Consider the following 24,359-nt stretch of genomic DNA (forward strand, 5'->3'; position numbering starts at 1 on the left):
CTCAGAATTGTAAACTCCACTGATAACGTTACCCTCAGCAATGTAAAACTCCCTTGGTAATGTCACCCTCAGAATTGTAAACTCCATTGGTAATGCTACACCGAGCAGTCCATACACAATTGGTAACGTCACCCTCAGCTTTGTAAACTCCATTGGTAATGTCACCCTCAGCAGTGTAAGTCTCCATTGGCAATGTTACCCGCAGCAATGTAAACTCCATTGGTAATGTCACACTCGGCAATGTAAAATTCAATTGGTCATGTCATGTTCAGCAACATAAATTTCGTTTGGTAACGTTACCCTCAGCAATGTAAAACTCCTTTGGTAAGGACACCCTCCGGAGTGTAAACTCCATTGGTAATGTCACCATCAGCTATGTAAAATTCCATTGGCAATGTCTCCGTCAGCAATGTAAACACCATTTATAATGTTACCCTCAGCAATGTAAAACTCCATTGGTAATGTCATCCTCAGCAATTTAAAAGTCCACTGGTAATGCTACGCTGAGCAATGTAAACTCCATTGGTAATATCACCCTCAGAATTGTAAACTCCACTGATAATGTTACCCTCAGCAATGTAAAACTCCATTGATAATGTCACCCGCAGCAATCAAAACTCGATTTATAACGCAACCCTCAGCAACGTAAAACTCCATTTATAATGTCACCTTCAGCAATGTAATACCCCAGTGGTAATATCACACTCAGCAATGTAAAACTCCATTGGTAATGTCTTCCTCAGCAATGTAAACTCCATTTATAATGTTACCCTCAGCAGTGTAAAACTCCTTTGGTAATGTGACCCTCAGCATGATAAACTCCATTGGGAATGTCTCCCTCAGCAGTGTAAAACTCCATTGCTAATGTCACGCTCATCAATGGAAAACCCCATTGGTAATGTTACCCGCTGCAATGAAAACTCCATTGGTAATGTCACCCTCAGCAATGTAAATCTCCATTGGCAATGCAACCCTCAGCAATGTAAAACTTCATGGATCATGTAACCCTCATCAATGTACACTCCACTGGTAATGTAACCCTCATCAATGTACACTCCACTGGTAATGTTACCCTCAGCAATGTGAAACTCCATTGGTCATGATACTCTCATCAATGTAAAACTCCATTGGTGATCTTACCCTCAGCAATTTAAAAATCCTTGGTAATTTTACCCTCAGCGATGTAAAGCTCTATTGGTAATTTTACGCTCAGCAACTCCATTGATATTGTTACCTCAGATCTCCATTTGTAATGTCACCCTCAGCAATGTAAAACTGCATTGTTAATGTTACCCTCAGCAATGTCAAACTCCATTGGTAATATCAACCTCAGAATTGTAAAACTCCATCGGTAATGTTACCCAGAGCAAAGTAAAGCTCCCATTAGTAATGTCACCCTCAGCAATGTAAAACTCCATTGGTAATGACACCCTCTGCAATATAAACTCCATGTGGAATGTTGCCCTCAGCAGTGAAAAACTCCAGAAGTAATGTCAGCCTGAGCAATGTAAAACTCCATTGGTAGTGTCACCCTCAGCAACGTAAATCTCCCTTGGTCATGTTACCTTCACCAATGTAAACTCCATTGGTAATGTGACCCTCAGCAAATATAAACTCCATTGGTAATGACACCCTCAGCAATGTAAATTCGATTGATAATACTACCCTGAGCAATGTAAAACTCCTTTGATAAAGTCACCCTCAGCAATGTAAACCTCCATTGGTAATGTCACCCTCAGCAAAGTAAGCTCGACTGGTAATGTCACCCTCAGCAATGTAAAACTCCATTGGTAATGACACCCTCAGAAATTTAAAACTCCATTTGTAATGTTACCCTGAGCAATGTAAACTGCATTGATAATGTCACCCTCAGCAACCTAAAACTGCACTGGTAATGACATCCGCAGCAATCTAAAACTCCATTGGTCATGTTATCCTTAGCAATGCAAAACTCCATTGGTAATGTCACCCTCAGCAATGTAAATCACCATTGGTAATGTCACCCTCAGCAATGTCAATCTGCATTGGCAATGATACCCTCAGCAACGTAAGCTCCACTGGGTATGTCATGCTCAGCAATGTAAATCTCCACTTGTTAATGTCACTCTCAACGATGTAAAGCTTAATTGGTAGTGTTGCCCATGGAAATGTAAAGCTCGATTGGTAATGTCACCCTCAACAATGTAAAACTCCATTGGTACTGCTTCCCTGAGCAATGTAAGCTCCACTGGGAATGTCACCCTCAGCATTGTAAATCTCCACTTGGTAATGTCACTCTCAGCGATGTAAAATTTAATTGGTAGTGTTAACCACGGAAATGTAAAGCTCGATTGGTAATGTCACCCTCAGCAATGTAAAGCTCCATTGGTAATGTCACCCTCAGCAATGTAAAACTCCATTGATAATTCCACCATCAGCAATGTAAAATTACATTGGTAATGTCTCCCTCAGCAATGAAAACGCTATTTATAATGTTACCCTCATCAATGTAAACTCCATTGGTAATGTCGCCCTCAGCAACCTAAAACTCCACTGGTAATGTCACCCGCAGGAATGTAAAACTCCATTGGTCCTGTTGCTCTTAGCAATGTAAACTCCATTGGTAATGCTTCCCTGAGCAACGTAAACTCCATTAGTAATGTCAGCCTCAGAAATTTTACCCTCAGCAATGTAAACTCCATTGATATTGTCACCCTCAGCAATGTAAATCTCCATTTGTAATGCTACCCTCAGCAACGTTAAAACTTCATGGATAATGTTGCCCTCAGTAATGTAAAACTCCACTGGTAATGTCACCCTCAGCAATGTAAAACTCCATTGGTAATATCACCTGCAGCAATGTAAAACTCCACTGGTAAAATCACCCTCAGCAATGTAAAACTCCATTGGTAATATCACCTGCAGCAATGTAAAACTCCACTGGTAAAATCACCCTCAGCAATTTAAAACTCCATTGATAATATCATCCTCAGTAATGTAAACTCCATGAGTAATGTCACCCACAGCAACATAAACTCCGTTGGTAATTTTACCCTCGGCAATGTAAACTCCATTGGAAATGTTCCCCTCTGCAATGTAAAACTCCATTGGTAATATCACCTGAGCATATGTAAATTCCATTGGTAATATCACCCTCAGCGATGTAAACTCCATTGGTATTTCTACCTTAGGCAATGCAAACCCCATTGTTATTGTCACCCTCAGCAATTTAAAACTCCATTGGTAATGTCGCCCTCAGCAATGTAAAACTCCATTGGTAATGTCACCCTCAGCAATGTAAAACTCCATTGGTAATGTCACCCTCAGCAATGTAAAACTCCATTGGTAATGTCGCCCTCAGCAATGTAAAACTCCATTGGTAATGTCGCCCTCAGCAATGTAAAACTCCATTGGTAATGTCACCCTCAGCAATGTAAAACTCCATTGGTAATGTCGCCCTCAGCAATGTAAAACTCCATTGGTAATGTCACCCTCAGCAATGTAAACTCCTTTGGTAATGTCACCCTCAGCAATGTAAACTCCATTGGTAATGTCACCCTCAGCAATGTAAAACTCCTTTGGTAATGTCACCCTCAGCAAAGTAAAACTCCATTGGTAATGTCACCCTCAGCAATGTAAAACTCCATTGATAATGTCACCCTCAGCAATGTAAAACTCCATTGGTAATGTCGCCCTCAGCAATGTAAAACTCCATTGGTAATGTCGCCCTCAGCAATGTAAAACTCCATTGGTAATGTCACCCTCAGCAATGTAAAACTCCATTGATAATGTCACCCTCAGCAATGTAAAACTCCATTGGTAATGTCACCCTCAGCAATGTAAAACTCCATTGGTAATGTCGCCCTCAGCAATGTAAACTCCATTGGTAATGTCACCCTCAGCAATGTAAAACTCCATTGGTAATGTCACCCTCAGCAATGTAAACTCCATTGGTAATGTCACCCTCAGCAATGTAAAACTCCATTGGTAATGTCACCCTCAGCAATGTAAACTCCATTGGTAATGTCACCCTCAGCAATGTAAAACTCCATTGGTAATGTCACCCTCAGCAATGTAAAACTCCTTTGGTAATGTCACCCTCAGCAATGTAAACTCCTTTGGTAATGTCACCCTCAGCAATGTAAAACTCCTTTGGTAATGTCACCCTCAGCAATGTAAAACTCCATTGGTAATGTCACCCTCAGCAATGTAAACTCCATTGGTAATGTCACCCTCAGCAATGTAAAACTCCATTGGTAATGTCACCCTCAGCAATGTAAACTCCATTGGTAATGTCACCCTCAGCAATGTAAAACTCCATTGGTAATGTCACCCTCAGCAATGTAAACTCCATTGGTAATGTCACCCTCAGCAATGTAAAACTCCATTGGTAATGTCACCCTCAGCAATGTAAAACTCCTTTGGTAATGTCACCCTCAGCAATGTAAACTCCGGGCCTGATTTCACCATTGCCTCGTGCCCATTTTTGAGCTGCGAAACGTGGTAAAGTCAGGCATGAGGCCATTAACGCGATCTGCGCCCGCGTCCACGCAGGTGGCCACTTTATCGAGGCCCGGGGATGGCCGCGGTCTGATTCGCACCCGAAACGGGTGCAACGGCGATTTAAATGCATTTGCATGCATTTCAATTGAATTAATGAGCTGCCCGTCCAACTTTATCAGCATTTCCCCCTTTACCACCGCGTTCGCCAATCCAGAATCGGCGCGAAATAGACAGGCTAAATAAAAGTCTGATTCGGGTGCTTCATCAGTGCGGGTTGGCGAGGAGGTAAGTGCATGGCGTCCAATGGCTTTCTGCTACTCACGGGTGTCCTGTTGTTGCGGCCATTTTCTGTCTCGGGTCGGTGGCGGCTCTGTGAGTATGTGGGGGGTGGGGGTCTGTTGCTCTGCAGGGTCTCCGATGTTTGTCTTGCAGCACGGACCTGAGTCTCAGCACTGACCTCGGGTCTTGCAGTGCTGCTGGGTCCCAGTGCACTCAGCTCACTTCAGGCTGAAGGATGAGCACAAAGCCCTTGCAGATAGCACTGCTGCAGCCTCTCAACTTTACCAGGAGCTGTGATTGTGGGGAGCATGTGGCTGGGGGAATGGGGGGCATGGGGGGCATGGGGGGGGGGCTGTGATTGTAGGGAGCATGTGGCTGGGGGGATTGGGGGCATGGGGGGGCTGTGATTGTGGGGAGCATGTGGCTGGGGAGATTGGGGGGCATGGGGGGGTCTGTGATTGTAGGGAGCATGTGGCTGGGGGGATTGGGGGCATGGGGGGGTCTGTGATTGTAGGGAGCATGTGGCTCGGGGAATTGGAGGGCATGGGGGGGGGGGGGGCTGTGATTGTTGATGTGCTAGGGGCAAGCAGTGTTGCATGACTTCCACATTTATTCATCTCCATCTCCCCCCACCCCCGCCCCCCCCCCCCCTCCCTTTCGGAGTGACGAGATGGCTTTTGCAATGCAATCAATCGATCTTGCTGTATTTTGGTTGCTGCTGGAGCTGAGGAGGAGAAACTGGAGGAAGAATTGGAGGCACAGGAGGCCCGGGCCGTACCACTTGCAGGACCGGAGGGAGACGACCATCAGAGGCAGGAGGTGGCCGCCATTCACCCAGAGCGGGGGCTTCGGAGAAGGAGGGAGCAGAGACCCCAGCAGTTCCGAGCAAAAGTGTCCTTCGAGGAGATGTCGGACACCGTATGCCGCCGACGTCTCCGACTGCGAAAGGATACCATGCGACACCTGTGCAACCCGTTGCAGGACCGGACACCTAGAGGCAGAGGTGGCACCCACTCTCGGTGACTGTCAGATTGACGGCCGCTCTGAACTTCTATGTGACTGGCTCCTTCCAGAGCCCGAGTGGAGATGTCTGTGGAATCTCCCAGTCGTCAGTGCACACGTGTGTCAAGCAGGTCACTGAAGCCCTGTCTGCCCGGGCTGGGCAGTACATCAAATTTAACCTGGACCATGCCCATCAGGGAGCCCGGGCTGCAGGGTTCGCTGCAATTGCAGGGATGCCGAATGTGCAGGGGGCGGTCGACTGCACCCATGTCGCCCTCAGGGCCCCCCTACAGAATCCACGACAGTTTGTTAATAGGAAGAGGTTCCACTCCCTGAATGTACAAATTGTGTGTGACCACAATATGACCATCATGCACGTCTGCACCAGATATCCAGGCAGCGTGTATGACAGCTTCATTGTCAGGAGCTCGGACATCCCGCAAGCATTTGAGGAGGAGTCCAGGCTGCGGGGGTGGCTCCTGGGTGATATGGGTTACCTGCTTCGGACATGACTGATGACGCCTGTGCGGAGTCCTGTGACTGAGGCGGAGACCCGCTATAATGAGGCCCATGTAGCCACCCGTGCGACAGTAGAGAGGTGCATTGGGCTCCTCAAGATGCGATTCCAGTGCTTGGACCGATCTGGAGGGGCCCTCCAGGACAGCCCCCTGATCTCCTTCCGCACAGTGGTGGTGTGCTGTGCCTTGCACAATCTGGCTGTGCAGCAAGGTGACCTCTTGGAGCAGGAAGAGGACATGGAGGATGACCAGCCGGCCGTCACTGGGGAGGATGCCCAGCAGGAGGAGGAGGAAGAAGAGGAGGAGGAGGAAGAGGAGGAAGAGAACGCCTTGGAACACCAGCCAGGCGGTGGAGGGCTGGCATCTCAGCTGAGGCATGCGAGGGCAGCAAGGGAGGCTCTGATAACCAGGCAGTTCAGCCGCTAGGGGATGGTGATTGTGGGTTCCATTCCACCACCCCCCGCCCGCCCCCCCCCTCACCCCACCCCCCAAAATGCCTTCCATTTATCCTGCACATTGTCACACCAGAGTCGTGGGCCTGGGTACTCCGTGTTCGTGAGTTTTGTGGCAGGCAGGAGGGTGATGACGACTCACTAAGCACCATTCTGATGATGCCCTGGTGCAAACTAGTCTGACTCCTACCTGAGCTCCACATGCACGCTGACACCTGGGCCTACGTCTCTCTAGTGGATAAGGGACCCGAAACCCCCATACAAGGCCTGGGACGGGTGGGGTGGGGGACGGGAGCTCATCGCTCATGGGGTATGAGAGACCAATGGCTTCCTTTTCTCAGTGACACCGCATTGAGGGGACACTCCAACTGATATCACCATGAGGCATCCATCGGGTGATCGTCAATGGGGCAGGAATCATATTCGAGACAACTTGTTCGCAGGTGGTTGTTGGGAGAAAACATTTATTTATAATAACGGCGTTCAGATAAGCTGTTGGAACATAAAAACTTGTGAAAAGAAAACATTAAGGTGCTTACATATCTTTCTAACGAGTGCAGCCCTTCACCTGTGCATCTCAGTGCAACTACAACTTCCTAACCTTACATGGCTACCACTACGTCTCAGTGACTCCCCAGAATGTACATCGGAGGTGGAGGGGGTCAGCTGCCTACTTCGCCCTGTAGCCTGTGATGGGCGTGGCGGGTGTCCTCTGGAGGCCCTGGACCTTGAGGGCCCTGGCCCGCTTCCAGGGGTCTGGGATGTTTTCATGACACCCTCTTAATCCCGCTGCCCCTGAGATGCCCCAGTGTCAGGAAGGGGGGAGTCAGAAGGTGTTGCCATAGCCACAGTCTCCTGGCACGAGCCCTTCCTCCTCCCTTGGGGTCCCTTTTGGCCCCTGGGTCACTCCATGGGACACTGGTGCTTCTGCAGTGAGGTCCAGAAGCTCCGGTGTCACCTGGCACTGCCAGTCCTGGAGGACCACCTGCGTCCTACCCATGGTGGTCAACCCCTCCGCGATGGCCACTTGAGTCGTGGGCCATCTCTCAATGGCCGCAGCAAGTGCCCTCTGGGATTGGCCCACACTCTGCAAGCCCTCAGCCATGGCTCTCTGAGACTGGGCCACCTTCTCAAGGGTTGCTGCCATTGCCCGTTGTGTCAGTGCTGTCCCGCTGGGTCTCCTGCAAGCTCTCGAGCCTCTCAGCCATGGGCCACAGAATCTCGAGAAGCCTGCTCAGTCCCTCAGCTGTGGCCTGCTGTGACTCGGCCATTGCTTGGAGCCTGTCATTCATGGTGAGGAACCCCTGTCCCAGGCTTTCCACTGCAGACGCCACCCTTGCAGTGTTGGCCTGGGAACCATGCAAGACAGGTAATAGCTGGTCCACCTGAAAGCCTTGGGACTCCTCCCAACAGCCTCGCAGTTGGTCCAGTGTTGCTGTCAGCTCTTCCTGCATTCCCTGGCTCTGTTGCTGCATCTCCAGCAGCTGAAGGAGAAGTGATCTCTGAGGTCCAGCATGTAGCCTGGGGCCAGCTGAGTCCTCGCCTCCGGCAGGCTCCCGCATGCCAGAGGCCTCGGACGTTCCCTCCTCCACCCGATGTACATCAGCAGATGTGTCGTGCTCACCAGATTGTGACACAGAAGCCTCAACACTAACTGGACCCACGACGTGTCAGTTTCTGCGATGGTGAGTTGTGAGGTAGAAGCTGACGGATAAACGGTGCCACCCTCGGAGGTCCCTTCACCCATATCCTCCGAGGACTCGTCCGAGCTGTCGTTCCCAGGATGGATGGGAGCTGTAACCAGGGCCTGCGGTCCAGAAGGCCCTGGGGCATCAGGATCTGTCCCTGAAACACAGGACACAAGGTTAAGTGCAAGGGAGGGAGAGGAATCTGGGATGCCAAACATATGAATCACATGTCTCCATTGAACATAGAACAAAGAGCCCAGAAAATTACATCACAGGAACAGGCCCTTCGGCCCCAACCCTGTAGCGACCAGGTTTGCCCCTACCCTTCCGGGGGCCATATGCCTCTATTCCCATCCCATTCAGATAGCTGTAGAGATGCCCCTTAAATGTCCCTATCGTGTCTGTATCCACGACCTCCCCCGGCAGTGAGTTCCAGGCACCCTCTCTATGCAAATAAACATGCCTCGTACATCTCCTTTAACCTTGCCCCTTGCACCCAAAACCCGTGCCCCCAAGAAGTTGCCTCAAAGTGAGTGTAGGAATGACAGGTGCTCACGTCTGGACGGCAGCCCGACCATGCTGTCGCTGACAGCCTGCGTCTCCCCTTCTCTGGAGAGCTCCAGTGCCTGCTCCTCGAAGGGGGTGAGGACCCGGAGGTCTGGCTCACCACCCCCTGTCTTCGCCCTCTCACGGATGCTGTGCTCGGTCTTCTTCTGTGGAGACAGAAGGAGCCATGAAATAAATGGTGGCGTGACTCATGCAGAGAATCAGGTGGTGACCCTTAGAGGGCAAACACAGTGGGGCTCATTGGGGGGAAAGGACGGAGGTGCTTGGGGGTCAGGAGCTGGAGGAATGCTGGGTGCTGGGAATGGGAGGATCTGTGGGAGATATGGGGGAACATTCATCCTTGCTGCACGATGAGGTCGTTGAGTTTTTTCCGGCACTGCTTCGCGGTTCGGGGGGACCAGTGCCCTGGCACTGACCGAGGTGGCGACTTCCTCCCAGGCCGCATTGCTATCAGCCCCCCTGGGTCTGCGTCCTCCAGGGGGGAAGAGGGTGTCCCGCCTCGCCTCTGCTGCATCAGCAGCCTCCCCAGGTCATCCTCAGAAAATTGGGGAGATGGTCGTGAGCTCATTTTCCCCCTGCACTGCCTGTCCATTCTTTTTATGGAGCTGCCCCTTGTTAAGGCAGATCAGCTGCAGGCAGTTTGACAGAGCATTCCAGCAAGTTCCATGCAGTTTGCTTACTAGCATTGAGGGGAAAGCAAGTGAGCACTGGCAGGTGTGCTGCTGGAGGGTGGGGGGTTGGGGGGGTGGGGGGGGTGGTGGTGATGGGGGTGGTGTGGGGGGACGGTGGGAATGGTGGTGGTGGATGAGTGCCTCAATGATTAGCGACAGGGGAGAGAGAGGGAGGTGTCACACAGCCATCAGAGTCCAGAGGAGATGGGGGCTTGTGCGGGAGCATCCGGGGTGGAGGTGAGGGGGATCACTCTGCCTAATATCTATAGGGTGGAGGGGAGAGGGTGGATCTCTCTGCGTGAGATCAGTGGGGGAAAGGGGGGGTCTGCTGCCACTCTGCCTGAGATCGGTGGAGGGGAAAGGGGGAGGGGGCCGCGATTGTTCTGGGTGGCAGAGGGTGGGGGGATAGGTGGGTCTGTAATGTTGTGGGGGTGGGGCAATGTCTGTGGGGCCTAGGGGGAGGCATTATCCAACCCGGGAGCGATGTGACAGGAGCGCGATTTTAAATTTTTTTCTAACTGCGCATGCGCAGTTCAGAGCTCCGATCGTTTCAGGCGCGCTAAGCCCCGCCCACAGCGCAATTCAGACTCAGTTTTTTTTTCAAGTCAAGTGCACCTGAAAGCAGATTTCCGAGTCGGATCTGAATTGCGCCGAGATTCAGCACTTAGAATCAAAATGGTAAAATCAGACCCTCCATTGGTAATGTTACCCTCAGCAATGTAAAAATCCATTGGTAATGTTACCCTCAGCAATGTAAAACTCTATTGGTGATCTTACCCCCAGCAATGTAAAAATCCATTGGTAATTTTACCCTCAGCAATGTAAAGCTCTATTTGTACTTCTACACTCAGCAGTGTAAAACTCCATTGGTATTGTTACCCTCAGAATTGTAAAACTCCATCGATAATGTTATCCAGAGCAAAGTAAAGCTTCATTGGTAATGTCACCCTCAGCAATGTTAAACTCCATTGGTAATATCACCCTGAGCAATGTAAACTCCATTGATAATGTTACCCTCAGCAATGTAAACTCCATTGCTAATGCCACCCTCAGCAATGTAAAGCTCCATTGATAATGGTATGCGCAACAATGCAAACTCCACTGGTAATGTCACCCTCAGGAGTGTCAAACTCCATTTGATAATGTCACCCTCAGCAATGTAAGCTCCATTTATAATGTCACCCTCAGCAATGTAAAACTCTATTGGTAATGTTCCCCTCAGCAAATATAAACTCCACTGGTAATGCTACCCTCAACAATGTAAAACTCCATTGGTAATGTCACCCTCAGCATAGTAAATCCCCATTGGCAATGTTACTCTCAGCAATGTAAACTCCATTGGTAATGTTACCCTCAGCGATCTAATCGCAAGTGATAATGTCATTCTCAGCAATGTAAACGCCATTTATAATGTTTCCTTCAGCACTGTAAAACCCCATTGGTAATGTTACCCTCAACAAATATAAACCCCACCGGTAATGTTACCCTCAGCAAGGTAAAACTCCATTGGTACTGCTGCCCTGAGCAATATAAAGTCCATTGGTAATGTCACCCTCAGGAATGTCAAACACCATTTGATAATGTCACTCTCGGCAATGTATAACTCTATTGGTAATGTCACTCTCAGGAATATAAAGTCCATTGGTAATGTCACTCTCAGGAATGTCAAACACCATTTGATAATGTCACTCTCGGCAATGTATAACTCTATTGGTAATGTCACTCTCAGGAATATAAAGTCCATTGGTAATGTCACTCTCAGGAATGTCAAACACCATTTGATAATGTCACTCTCGGCAATGTATAACTCTATTGGTAATGTCACCCTCAGCAATGTAAATTCCATTTATAATGTAACCCTCAGCGATGTAAAAATCCTTTGGTAATGCAACCCTCAGCATTGTAAAACCCGATTGGTAATGTCACCCTCAACAATGTAAAACCTCCATTGTTAATGTTATTCCTCAGCAATGTCAAACTCCATTGGTAATGTCACCCTCAGAATTGTAAACCTCCATTGGTAATGTTACCCAGAGCAAAGTGAACCTCCATTGTTAATGTCACCCTCAGCAATGTAAAACTCCATGAGTAATGTCACCCACAGCATCGTAAACTCCTTTCGTAATTTTACCCTCGGCAATGTAAATTCCATTCGTAATGTTACCTCAGCAATGTCAAACTCCATTGTTAATGTCACCCACAGCAACGTAAACTGCTTTGGTAATTTTACGCTCGGCAATGTAAACTCTATTGGAAATGTTCCCCTCTGCAATATAAACTCCTTTCGTAATTTTACCCTCGGCAATGTAAATTCCATTGGTAATGTTGCCTCAGCAATGTAAAACTCCATTGCTAATGCTACTCTCAGCAATGTAAAACTCCATTGTTAATGCTACCCTCAGTAATGTATACTCCACTGGTAATGTCACCTGAGCATATGTAAACTCCATTGGTAATGTCATCCTCAGCGATGTAAAACTCAATTGGTAATGTCACCCTCAGCAACATAAAACTCCGTTTTGGAGTGTTTGGCAGCAATGTTACCCTCTGCAATGTAAGGTGCTGACCTTTCCAGGTCTTCGGAACCTCCATCTTGGTAAAAAATCCTGCTCTTGGTCGGGTTTCAGGCACTGCTCATATTTCCCTCCCTTGGTAATTTATCTGATTATCTGCAAAATATCACACTCTCAGTAATTTATCACACCCTCAATAATATATCACACCCATCGTATATATCTCACCCTTACTAATATATCACACCCCTTATAATATATCACACCCTCAATAATATATCACAAACTTAGTAATATATCACATCCTCAGTAATATATCACATCCTCAGTAATATATCACACAATTAGTAATATATCACACCCTCAGCAATATATCCTATTCTTGGTAATATACCACTCCCTCAGTAATATATCGCAAATTTAGTAATACATCAGAGCTCAGTAATATATCACAATCTCTGTAAGATATCACAAACTCTGCAATATATCACATCCTTAGTAAGACAACACACCCTTAAAAATATATTGCATCTTTGGTAATATACCATACCTTTAGTAATATGCCACACCCTTGGTAATATATCACATCTTCACTAATACATCACATCCTTAGTAATATATCATACCCTCAGTAATATCTCACATCCTTGCTAATATATCACATCCTCAGTAATGAATCACACCTCAGTTATATATCACAATCTCTGTATTATATCACAAACTCTATAATATATCACATCCTTAGTAATATACCATACTTCAGTAATATCTCAGATGCTCAGTAATGTATCACATCCTTGCTAATATATCACACCCTCAGTAATATAACACACCCTCGGTAATATATCACACCCTCATTAATATATTACACCCATAGTAATAAATCACACCTTCAGCAATATATCACACTTTCAGTTATATATCACATTCTTGCTAATATGTCACACCTTCAGTATTATAGAAACATAGAAACTAGAAGCAGGAGTAGGTCATTCAGCCCTTCTAAACTGCTTTGCCATTCCTTTTAATCATGGTTGATCATTGAATTCAATATCCCAATCCCCCCTTCCCTCCATATCCCTTGATCCCTTTAACCCCAAGAGATATATCGAATTGCTTCTTGAAATCAGACAAAGATTTGGCCTGAACTGCATTCGGTGGTAGTGAATTCCACACATTCACCACCCTCTGGGTGAAGAATTTTCCCTCACCTGACTTCTAAAAGGTTTACCCCTTATCCTCAAACTATGACCCCTAGTTCTGAACTCCCCCACAATTGGGAACATTCTTTCTGAATCTACCCTGTCTAACCCTGTTAGAATTTTATAAATTTCTATGAGATCCCTTCTCACTCTTCTAAGCTCCAGTGAATATAATCCTAACCAACTTGATCTCTCCTCATATGACAGACCTGCGATCCCAGGAATCAGCGTGGTAAACCTTTGCTGTACTCCCTCTATAGCAAGGACATCCTTCCTCAGATAAGGACACCAAAACTGCACACAAAACTCCAGGTGTGACCTCACCAATGTCCTATACAATTGCAGTAAAAATCCCTGTCCCTATACTCAAATCCTCTCGCTATGAAGGCCAACATTCCATTTGCCTTCTTTACTGCCTGCTGTACCTGCACGCTTACTTTAAGCGACTGATGCATGAGGACTCCAAGGTCTCGTTGAGTATCCACTCTCTCAATTTACACCCATTCAAATAATAATCTGTCTTCCTATTATTGCTACCAAAGTGGATAACCTTACATTTATCCACATTATACTGCATCTGCCATGCACACTCAGCCTGTCCAAATCACACTGAAACATCTCTGCATCCTCCTCACAGTTTACCCTCCCACCCAACTTTGTATCATCTGCAAATTTGGAAAGAATACATTCAGTTCCCTCTTCCAAATCATTAATATATAATGTGAACAGTTGGGGTCCGAGCACAGATCCCTGCAGAACCCCACTAGTCAATCAGGGATTCTGACTGCCAATCAGAAAAAGACTCATTTATGCCAATACTTTGCTTCCTATCTGCTAACCAGCTTTCTATCCATCTCAAGACAATCCCATGCGTTTTAACTTTACATAGTAGTCTGTTATGTGAGACCTTGTCAAAAGCCTTCTGAAAGTCAAAATAAACGACATCCACTCGTTCTCCTTGGTCAACTCTACTAGTTACATCCTTAAAGAATTCCAGTAGATTTGTCAAGCATGATTTCCCTTTTGTAAATCCATGCTGACTTTGTCTGATTATACCACTGCCACGTTATGAAATACTTGATAATAGACTCTAGCAACTTACCCAGTACCGACGTTAGGCTCATTGGTCTATAGTTCCTGTTTTCTCTCCACTTCCCTTTTTGAATAGCGAGTTTATATTAGCTACCCTCCAATATGTAGGAACTATCCAGAGTCCAAAGAATTTTGGAAAATAGCCAACAATGGATCTACTATTTCCAGGGCCAATTCCTTAAATACTCTGGGATGAAGAATATCAGGACCTGGAGATTTATCCACCTTCAATCCCATCAATTTCCCCAAAACCATGCCTCTACTAATGCTGATTTCCTTCAGCTCCTCACTAAAATATGCTTCTCTCAACACTTCCTGAATATTATTCCTTTCTTCCTTTGTGAAGACTGAAGCAAAATACAAATTTCATTCCTCAGCCATTTTTTTATTCCCCGTTATGAATCCCTCTGTTTCTGACTGTCAGGGCCCTACATTTGTTTTTGTTAATCTTTTTCTCTTTGCGCACCTATAGAAACTTTTACAGTCAGTTTTTATGTTCGCTGCCAGCTTACTCTATTTTTCCCTTCTTAATCAATCCCTTGGTCCTCCTTTACTGAATTTTAAACTGCTCCCAATCCTCAGGCCTATTGCTTTTTCTTGCCAATTTGTATGTTTCTTTCTTGAATTTAATACTATCTCTAATTTCCTTTGTAATCCATGGTTTAGCCACAATTCCCTTACCACTCTTGCACCAAACAGGAATATCAACTTCTGGAGTTCACCTATTCATTCTTTAAATGTTTGCCATTGCCTATCCACTGCCTTTCCTTTCAGTAATGTTTCCCAGTCCATCATGGCCAATTCATACCTCATACCATCATAGTTACATTTGTTGATATTCAGGACCCTTGCCTCAGAATCAATTATACCACTATCCACCTTGACAAAGAATTCTACCATATTATGGTCACTTGTCCCCAAGAGTTCTCTCACAACTAGTTTGCCAACTGATCCTTTCTCATTGTGCAACACCCAGTCCAAGATGGCCTGCTCCCTTGTTGGTTCCTTAAAGTATTGCTCCAGAAAACCATCCCACATACACTCCAGAAAATCCTCTTCTATTGTGCTGTGACTAATCTGACTCTCCCAATCTGTATGCAGATTAAAGTCGCCCATAATCACAGATTACATGCATCTCTGATTTCCTGTCTAATGTGTTTTCCTACATTACCACTACAGTTTACTGGTCTGTATACCACCCCTACCAATGTTTTTGCCCTTGTTGTTTCTTAACTCGACCCATACAAATTCTACATCATCTATGCTAATATCTTTCCTCAATATTGTATCAATTTCATCATTAATCAACAATGCAACTCCACCACCTTTTTCTTTCTGTCTGTCTTTCCTAAACACTGAATAGCCCTCAATGTTTAGTTCCCATCCTTGGTCACCTTGGAGCCAAGTCTCCATAATGCCAACTATATCATACCCCTTTACATCTATCTGTGCAACTAATTAATTGATTTTGTTTTGAATGCTCCAAGCATTCAAGCACAAAACCTTAAGGTGGGCACTTCTAACATTTCTTTTCCCTTTCCTACTATTTTTTACTCGGTCCTTATCAGACTCTGGCCCTTGATTTCCCTGCCTATAACTTTCCTTATTCTTCTTACTGTCTTTTCCTCTTGTTCTTAATTCCCCCTTGTTTGAATCTTTGCAAATGTTCGCATCCTCTGCCATATTAGTGTAAACCTTCCGCAGCCACTTTAAGAAGTACCCTCCCCAAGAACATCAGTCCCGATCCTGCCCAGGTGTAGCCCCTCCAGTTTGTACGGGTCCCATCTCCCCCAGAACCGGTCCCAATGCCCTAGGAAACTTTCCCTCTCACACCAACCTTTCAGCCACATATTCATCCTATGTATTCTGCTGGTCTACTCTGACTAGCACATGGCATAGGTAGTAATCCTGAGATCACTACCTTTGAGGTGCTACTTTTCAGCTTGCTTCCTAGCTTCCTATATTCTGCTTTAGGATCTCATCCATTTTTGACCTATGTCGTTTGTACCAACGTGTACTACGACCAATGGCTGTTCGCCATCCCCCTTCAGAATTTTCTGCAGCCGCTCCGTGACATCCTTGACCCTAGCACCAGGGAAGCAACGTACCATCCTGAAGTCTCATTTGCGGCCACAGAAATGACTATCTATTCCCCTTACAATTGAATCTCCTATAACTATTGCATTCCCACACTTTTTATTCCTCCCCTCTGCAGCAGAACCAACCATGGTGTAACGGATTTGGCTGTTGCTGTTTTCCCCTGAAAGGCCATTCTCCTCAACAGTATCCAAAATGGTATATCTGTTTTGCAGGGGAAAAGCCACAGGAGATTCCTGCACTGTCTGCCTAGCTCTCTTGCTCTGGGTGGTCAACCATTCCCTTCCTGCGTGTGGAGTCTGAGCCTGCAGTGTGACCACCTCTCTATATGTGCTATCCATGATACTCTCTGCCTCACCGATGTTCCACAGTGTCCCCAACCACTGCTCCAGCTCCAGGAGCTGGCCTGGGCACTGGAAATGTTCCCGGCCTCCCACATGAAGCACGAAGAGCAGACCACGGCTTGGAGCTCTCTTGTCATGTCTTATCCCTTTAAATTAAACTTTTGAAAGATGTTTTGTTTCAGATTATATCCAATTCTCTAGGGCCCTTCTTTCCTGCTCCTCATTACTACCGAATATAACCTTTACAAATTATAAACCACAGAAATTTCCTCTGAGACTACAAGTGATAAAATTATTAAATACTTATCCAACCTTTCGACTTACCAATCAGCTCTTTCCCTGGTGTCTTCTACTACTGCAGCAGGGCAAGACCACACCTTGCTTTTACCTTGCTTGTCCTTCTCACAGTGCCCTTTTTTTTGATTAGAGGAGGAAGGAGGGAAGGAAACATAAATGTAGTGTCTTGGGCTTAACCGCTCCTTGACACCAGTTCTTCTGCTACCCACTATATAGCCAAGGTGACTATGCTGACTTTTCCCAGAATGCTCCTCGGTGAAGTCTCTCTGCTGCCTCTGCTGGATGTTCTTCTCCTGTTTATCTCAATATATCACACCTTCAGCAATACATCACACCCACAGTAATATAATACACTCTCACCACTATATCACACTCTCAGTAGTATATCATACCCTTAGCAATATATCACAGCATCTGTAATATATCACATCCTCAGTAGTATATCACATCCATGCCAATATATCCCACCCTCAGTACTATATCACACCCTCAGTAATATATCACACCCATAGTAATATATCATACCCTGAGTAATATATCACAATCTCAGTAATATATCACATCCTTGCTAAATTAACACATCTTTAGTAATATATCACACCTTCAGCAATTTATCACACCCTCAGTAATATATCACATCCTTGCTAATATAACACACCCTCAGTATTATATCACACCCACAGTAATGTATTACATCCTCAGTAATATATCACACCCTCAGTAATATATCACACCTGCAGTAATATATCACACCCTCAGTAATGTATTACAACCTCAGCAATATATCACACCCTTTGTAATATACCACACCCTTAGTAATATACCACACCCTTAGTAATATACCACACCCTCGGTAATATATCACATTCTTGGTAATATATTACACCTTCAGTAATATATCACACCCTCAGTAATATATCATACCCTCAATGATATATCATACCCCCGATAATATGTCACACCCTTGGTAATGCACCATTCTCTCAGTAATATATCTCACCCTCAGTAATGCATCGTACCCTCAGTAATATATCACATCCTCAATAATATATCAAACCTTCAGTAATATATCACACCCTCAGTAATGTACCACATCCTTGGTAATGCACCATATCCTCAGTATTATATTACACCCTCAGTAATAGATTGCACCCTCAGTAATCTCTCATACCCTCAGTAATATATCACAACCTTGGTAATGTACCAGACCCTCAGCAATATACCACACCCTCAGTAATATATCACACCCTCAATCTCAATATATCACACCCTGCATCACATCCTTGGTAATGCACCATACCCTCAGTAATATATCATATCTTCAGTAATATATCGCACCTTCAGTAATATATCACACTCTCAGTAATATATCATACCCTCAGTAATATATCACATCCTTAATAATGTACCATGCCCTCAGTAATATAACACACCCTCAGTAATATATCACAACCTCAGTGATATATCACATCCTCAGTAATATATCATACCCTCAATAATATATTGCACCCTCAATAACATATCATGGGTGGCACGGTGGCACAGTGGTTAGCACTGCTGCTTCACAGCGCCAGGAACCCGTGTTTGATGCCTGGCTTGGGTCACTGTTTGTGCGGAGTCTGCACGTTCTCCCCGTGCCTGCGTGGGTTTCCGTCGGGTATTCTGATTTCCTCCCACAGTCTGAAAGATGTGCTGGTTAGGTGCATTGGCCATGCTAAATTCTCCCTCAGTCTACTTGAACAAGCACTGGAGTGTGGCAACTAGGGGATTTTCACAGTAACTTCATTGCAGTGTTAATGTAAGCCTACTTGTGATGAATAAATAAACTTTACTTTACTTTTCATACCCTCAGTAACTTGTCACATCATTGGGTAATATATCACAGCCTCGATGTATCATTAAAATATCCCCCCCCCCCCGTATAAATCAGTAAAATATCCATTCCTCTCACTGTCTGTCAGGCAGCCATTGCCCACTTGAAACTCGATTGAAAATTCTTGCTAGCTCATTGTCATTTAATATGTTTTCTTTGTATCTTTGTGTACTGTTTTGTGATATGCAACTTGATGTCAATGACAGCATTTATAGTATTAAACAGTGAATGTTTGCTGGTTGTTTTGTTCCATAATTAAATATTTATGCTGTATATGCTATATGAATAAAGGTTTATGAATGGAGAGGTACATATTGCTCATTTATTGCTTAGACCAGAGACAATTGAATTCTGTGTTATGCCAGGATGAACATGTAATAATGAGAAGTTCATTGTAAAATTATTTTTATGTTTCAATTAAACATACATCCAGAACTTAACAAGGAAAATAAATTATTTGAAAGAAAACAGGTAAAGCTGGGACTACATGGAAACATTAGCTATAAACCCAATATTGTGACCCAGTCTGTGTCACACAAATTTATAAATATCTCCTTAAAACTATACAGCATAACAAATCTATAACTGATTCTGTGATTGGATGAGGTAAATACAAGAATGTATTCCTGCTTGTGGAGTACCTGGAACGAGATGGTTCAATCTTCAAATTAAACTAGATCATTCAGGAGGCTTTTTTATTTTTCACAGGATGTGGGTGTCACTGGCTGGGCCAGCATTTATTGCCCATCTCGAATTGCCCTTGTGAAGTTGATGGTGAGCTGCCTTCTTGAACCGCTGCAGTCTCTGATGTGTAGGAACAACCACAGTGCTGTTAGAGAGGGAATTCCAGGATTTTGACCCAGTGACAGCGAAAGAACAGATATGGATTTTCAAGTTAGGATGGTGAGTAACTTAGAGCGGAACATCCAGGTAATGGTGTTCCCAGGTATCTGCTGCTCTTATCCTCCTAGATGGTAGTGGTTGTGAGTTTGGAAGGTGCTGTTGAAGAAACCTTGGTGAGCCGCTGCAGTGCATCTTGTAGATGGGGTACATACTGCTGCCAATGTGCATCAATTGGGGAGGGAATGCACGTTTAAGGTGGTGGATGGGCTGCCAGTCAGATGGGCTGCTTTGTCCCCCATTGTGTTGAGCTTGCAGAATGATATTGGAACTGCACCCATCCTGGCAGTGGAGGGTATTCCATCACACTCCTGACTTGTACATTGTAGGACTTGCTGCATTTGGACATGGGCTGCTTCAGTATCTGAGGAGTCATGAATGGTGCTGAACATTGTGCAATTATCAGCGAACATTCCTCACTTCTGACCGTTTGATGGAAGGAAGGTCATTGATGAAGATGGTTGGGCTGAGGATACTCCCCTGAAGAACTCCACCATCTTGACTGCTAAAAAAAGAGTCATTTTGTCGAAGCTTTTCATCTTGCACTCATCAGGACACTTCACAAAAATACCAATATAAGGGGAAATTTATACTGCATGAGAGAATATTGAATGGTTGGTAAGTGAATGCTGATTGATATAGGTATTGCCATGGAGAATGCATCAGTTGATGGTGACTGATGGTTAATTTCCAAGCATTGTTTGAAAATTAAGATAGGCAGCTTGACCCTGATTGGTCAAGGCAATGCCCTGGAGAATATATCAGCGAATGGCTGTCACTTATTTTGTTTAGCTGAATCAGGCGCAATGTGCATACATGTTCTTTCTGTTTGCATAGACAGAATTTAAAATGCTCTTACAGAAAGGACCTGTCAGTTTTACCAAGGAGAGCCTCTTGCTTTCTCTCATAGCATTGTGACGTACTTAGATGGACAACAACGATTAAGTTTCAATGGGGAGTTTCCCCTTTAACATTGAAAGAGTAGCATCTGGTGCCTGGCCCTTTGACGTGGTTTGATTGACAGGTTGGATCACTTACCCATGAGCCAGGAGTTTTATTTGTTTCTTTCCCTTCTCATTGAATGTCTTTCAAGTTATTCTTATGTTCTTAACTGCAAGATTATAAGCATTTTGCCTTTGATTGACAGGTTGGATCACTTATGAGGTTTTACTTTCTCTTTTCTAACCACAACATTTACATAGATTTTGAACTGAAAGCTGCCTGAGATCACCATGCTGAGAGTGATCTCCACCTTTCCCCGGGCTAGAAGGGGCAGTCCTGCATGAGATCCCCATCCTGGGGAAGACTCTCAGTTTCAGCACCTTGCCCCCCAACCCAAGCTCACCCAACCCCCGGTCCCTTGGGGGACCCTCCTTCTGCAGCCTGGCTGTGGCAGAGGCAGAGGCTGAATGCCCGTGAAGAGGATGGCGCATATCGAATTCAGCCTCTGATCTTCAGGTAAGCGTTCTCCAAGGCGGCCTTCACGACACACGACAGCGCAGAGTCGCTGAGCAGAAACTGATAGCCAAGTTCCGCACACATGAGGACGGCCTAAACCGGGATCTTGGGTTCATGTCACACTATCAGTAAACCCCACAGCTTGCCTCCTGGACTTGCAGAATCTCACTGGCTGTCCTGTCTGGAGACAATACACATCTCTTTAACCTGTGCTTAATGCTCCCTCCACTCACATTGTCTGTATCTTTAAGACCTGGTTGGCTGTAGAGATTCGCATTCTAATCAGTATTCTGTAACTTGACTTTGTGTCTCTGTGCCCTGTTTGAGAGCAGATTTCCACTCCATCTGACGAAGGAGCAGCGCTCCAAAAGCTAGTGGCATTTGCTACCTAACAAACCTGTTGGACTTTAACCTGGTGTTGCTAAAACTCTTACTGTGTTTACCCCAGTCCAACGCTGGCATCTCTACATCTAAACAATTGGCACAGTGGGGAATGACCCCTGGGTATGAGCCCAGTCAATCATCTCGAGAGTCACATTGATGGCCACAGAGAATGGGTGATCACCTGCTCGACCTAACCTTCGACCTCCCTCCATGAGGATGCAGAGGTCAGTGACCACCTGATTCCAGAACTGCAGTCTGGAGGTTCCAGGTACTCTGATTCTAGGCTGAGAGACCCTGTGCTGAGGGCTGCACTTTGGTCAGGGCCTGTGGTCCTTCCCTCTGCTGTTTGTAGATAGCCTGTTCCAGTGTAAAATGCTGCTCCCCTCACAGTTGCTCTTGCGGTTGTGATGGCTGAGCTCGAGGGCACTGCACATCCTCCCTCACCGCCGCCCCCAACACTGGAGCCTGTGCCCTTGTGTAAGCGCATAGGCAGAAAGGGCAATGACCTTTCAAAGGTGTTCCAAATGACTGCCAAGAAAATGGCATCAAACTGCTTTCTTTTCACCAAACCGCCCAGATAAACCGCAATGATCTGCTCGTGTCAGCACCAGCTTCTGATTGTAGCTGACTTCTGACTTTCTAGTTCCCCCTTTCCAAATGCTGAGATGCCAGTTTTAATGATTTGCTGCTTCTGACTCGCCCTCACTAACCAGGCCAGCTGGGGAGACATCGGGCCGGATTCTCCGACCTCGCCCGCAACTGGGATTCTCCGACCTCGCCCGCAACTGGGATTCTCCGGTCCCGTTGCAGTGAGTGGAGATCTGGTTGAGTGTGAACGGCTGGACAATTCCGGCCAGTGCGTGTACCCTGCTGCTGGGAAAAGCAGAAACTGCCGTAATTCCTGTTTAATTTTAAACTGGCTTCCTTCCTCCACCACAGAGGTTTCTAACCTCCCACCCAACCCCTCCCTGGGATGACAGAAGGAGCTGAGGAGAGGTCGGGAGTCTGCTCTTTTGGCTTTTTCTGCAATTTTCCCAATGTCACCAGCCCCAAAATTCCAGCCATCATTTCACAGATTTATAGAGGCAGTTCTCAGTAAAGTGACAATCACTGTGTGTATGTGTGTGTGAGTGTGTGTATGTGTGTGTGAGAGTGTGTGTGTGTGAGAGAACGTGTGTGTGAGTGTGAGAGTGTGTGTGTGAGTGTGTGTATGTGTGTGTGAGAGTGTGTGTGTGAGAGAGAGCGTGTGTGTGTGTGTGTGAGTGTGAGTCTGTGAGTGTGTGTGAGTGGCTGTGTGTGTGTGTGAGTGTGTGTGAGTGGCTGTGTGTGAGTGTGTGTGTGTGAGACTGTGTGTGTGTGAGTCTGTGTGTGTGAGACTGTGAGTGTATGAGAGTCTGTGTGTGTGTGTATCTGTGTGGGTCGGAGCGCTGCTTTCCCCGATTGCTGCTCTGCAGTGTCACCCTGGATTATGGACTCACATCTCTGGAATATCATGTCAATTATCATTTGTTAAAGGGATATCACATTTGACTAACTTGATTGAGGTCTTTGATGAAGTAACAGGCGGGGGAAGTGCAGTAGATGTTGTGTATGAGAACTTGTAGAAATAACACACTATATTTTTGGTGCAAAATTAGAGGTCCATTGGATTGCAGAGATAGTGACAAAATGGTATCAGACTGCTGTGGTGTTCCTGAATATTCAGAGCAATTCTCCTTTTGTTGGATAGCAGTGGTTCCACTCGTGTGAACAAGACGTCAGCTCCAAGTTTGCAGATGGCACAAAGCTTGGAAATGTGAGGTGGAGAGTTCAGGGGAACGTAATGCGGAATTTTATGATCTCGCTCGGGCGAGGCTCATAAAATCCCACTCGTTGCCAATGGAGAATTCCGTTCTGTGAGCCTCGCCTGCCGCGATTCCAGGGCGGGCCAGGCGGTAAAATTCCAGCTGTAAACTCTGACAGGCAGGCTCATGGCAGATGTTAACTAATGCAGAGAAATGTGAAATGATTCCTCTGGATGAAGAGAAGGAGGTGAGGCAATAAAAACTAAACGATACAGTCTGAGGAGATTCAGGAACAGGGCCCCTGGTGTGTATGTTTATAAATCTTTCTAAGTGCAGGTAAGTTAAAGAAAGCAGACTTAGACCCTATTATTATTCTGGGCAGAAAACCCAAAAACCAGTGAGTGGATCAGAACCTGTGACTTCATCTCAATTGCACTATTCGTCCTTTGGTAGTACAGAACTTGAGTATTGCTGAAAAGATATTTTGTCAAAGCTTTTCATCTTGCACTCATCAGGACAACCACAAGAACACAAATGCAGGGGGAAACAACAGCTTTATACTGTATGACAAGGTGATTCTGATTGGTTGGCAAGTGGAGGCATTGCCACGGAGAATGCACCAGTTGATGTTGACTGATAGTTAACTGCCAAGTGCTGTCTGAAATTTAAAATGGGCAGCTAGATTTTGATTTGTCAAGGCTTTGCTCTGAGGAATGAACCAGTGAATGGCTGTCATTTCTTTTGTTTAGCTGAAAC

General features: G+C 45.7%; 1 protein-coding gene across 1 annotated transcript in view; it reads right to left on the bottom strand.

The window, feature by feature from the left end:
• The window catches only part of abhd14b (abhydrolase domain containing 14B), a 598,368-nt gene extending 575,854 nt beyond the window's left edge, over window positions 1-22,514 (bottom strand). The window contains exon 1 of the mRNA XM_078209342.1: window positions 22,502-22,514. The gene's annotated coding sequence lies outside the window, so the exon portion shown is untranslated. The remainder of the gene's footprint in view (window positions 1-22,501) is intronic.
• Window positions 22,515-24,359: the final 1,845 nt, after the last annotated feature.

Source organism: Mustelus asterias, chromosome 3 (genome assembly GCF_964213995.1).
Source record: "Mustelus asterias chromosome 3, sMusAst1.hap1.1, whole genome shotgun sequence".
In the NCBI taxonomy this organism is placed as follows: domain Eukaryota; kingdom Metazoa; phylum Chordata; class Chondrichthyes; order Carcharhiniformes; family Triakidae; genus Mustelus; species Mustelus asterias.